Here is a 2,344-nt window from a genome sequence, read left to right on the forward strand (position 1 = left end):
AAAAGCACTGTACAGAAGAAACTAACGATATGGAAATAAACATAGCGCCAATAGCATTGTAGCACAACTGTAGAACATGGGCAATGGTTGAAGATGTCTATCCATCCCCATTGTTACCTTTGAAATATAGACAATCATTTGGCTGTTGGCGTGGCCTTGTTGTTATACATACACACACACACACACACACACACACACATATATATATATATATATATATATATATATATATATATATATATATATATATATATATATATATATGTGTGTGTGTGTGTGTGTGTGTGTGTCCATTTTTAATCTTTATCCACTTGCCTACCCATCCCGAAAATCATTAATTATGCAAACAATTCATTAAAACTGTAAGCTACATCAACAAACTTTACAGAAAATATGCACTTTGTTATTGTTAACATATGAACTAAATTATATTGAAATTGAAGTATGCATTCTTAAGATATAGCCTAATTACCGAAAATCATTAATTATGCAAATTATTTATTAAAACTGTAAGCTACAGGGACAAACTTTATAGGACATATGCACTCTGTTATGGTTAACGTTAGTCTTGCTGCTAGACGTTCAGGCTTTCCTTCGATACTATAAGTGAACGAAGTTCTCAGTGAGCGATGTTCGGTCGTGTGTCGTATTTTATCGGAAGAACATCCGAGGTCTAGCAGATAGACTAGGTTAACGTATGTACTAAATCATACTGAAATTGATGAATGCATTTCAAAGGTATAGTCTAATTACTACAAAAAACATTTATTATATATATATGCAAATGACTGATGTTCACTAGATGTCGGTTCTTCCCATTACCATATGGAAGATGTGTACCAAGTTTCATTAGAATCAATGCAATAGTTTTTGAGATATCGAGTCCACAAACAAACAGACAGATTGACACAGACAAAGACACAGACACACACACACAGACACACAGAGAGACAGAAGCATAACATAACCCCTCCCCCTTACAGGAGGTAAAAATCAAGCTATTTCATGCATATTTGCAGACAGACACTGTGATATTTACATGTGATAAATTAAATGAAATATCAAATAAAGAACAAGGGAACCGGAAATACACACATGCACTTACAAAGAAGTCAGTAAAGTTGTAAAGACACATTTTAGACCTAATTTGCATATCTGATAATATCATCATGTCATGAACAATTCTTCATCTACACATTCCTGAGAATATCCCACTAAATTTCGAGTCAATCTGTCCAGTAGTTGACCAAAATCACGTGCACCCACCTGATTATTTGAACAATTTCCCAAATAGACACCCAAAGTAATATATGTATCACCACATAATACCAAGGCAATCAATCAATCGAGTGAGTGCTTGGCTGTTTAAAAAAGCACACACACACACACACACACACACACGCACGCACGCACGCACGCACGCACGCACGCACGTGCACGCATACGGACGTCGTTAGTAAGATCATAATATAAACACACATGGGCGTACATACATGCGTACCTACCTATGTAATGTATGTGAGATATATCACTTACAGAAAGTATGTTTTGGTCTTAATTACCAATTTATCTAAACATTATTATTCACCCAGGTGAGAACACTACATTCCCCTGATTTAAAACATATTGCCAGCTGTGCTTACATAATTTGCATGACAATATTAATTATGTGATATACAGCAGCTAGAATCTGACTGTCTTCAATCTGTGACATCACAGTTATTGTCAAGAATCAAGCCGTCTACACGTGGTAGACTCGTGATAATTGACTGTTTAGACACTTAATAATTGATGAAGTGTTGTGTCCCAAATTAAAAGAGTTGCTTGTTTAGATAGAAGATCCTCTTATTATGAGAGTGTTTATTCTATCGATTTTGAGATCAGTCATTTGAGGAACAGTGGCTGAGTTTGCTTTAAAGTTATCTTGTATCTTGTATATCCGAGTCATATATACACAAGTCATTGAGAATGACATAGTCCCCGCTATGAATTGGGTTTTAAGGAACTGGCAGTTCATGCTGTCATTTCCTTGATATCACTACTCTGGTCACGCAACAACACTTGTGAACCTAAATCAAACAGACTTAGATATGTTGTGTCTGCTCATTGGAAACATGCCTAGCCATGTTGTGTCCTCGACTGAGGAAATGAGAAAATGGGTAAGAATTGGCAATTGACGTAAAATCCCCCCCACACCCCATACGATATCCATGCAGTGATTTTTTCTGACATAGATAAATCCAAACGAACAATCACATCAAATCAAATCACAACAACAGAGAAATTCAAAAGAGAAAAATATAGCTAATTGTTACTTAGTGGTCAATCTGCCAAGTGGTTGACG

This window comes from Glandiceps talaboti, chromosome 15 (genome assembly GCF_964340395.1).
Source record: "Glandiceps talaboti chromosome 15, keGlaTala1.1, whole genome shotgun sequence".
Taxonomy (NCBI): Eukaryota; Metazoa; Hemichordata; class Enteropneusta; family Spengelidae; genus Glandiceps; species Glandiceps talaboti.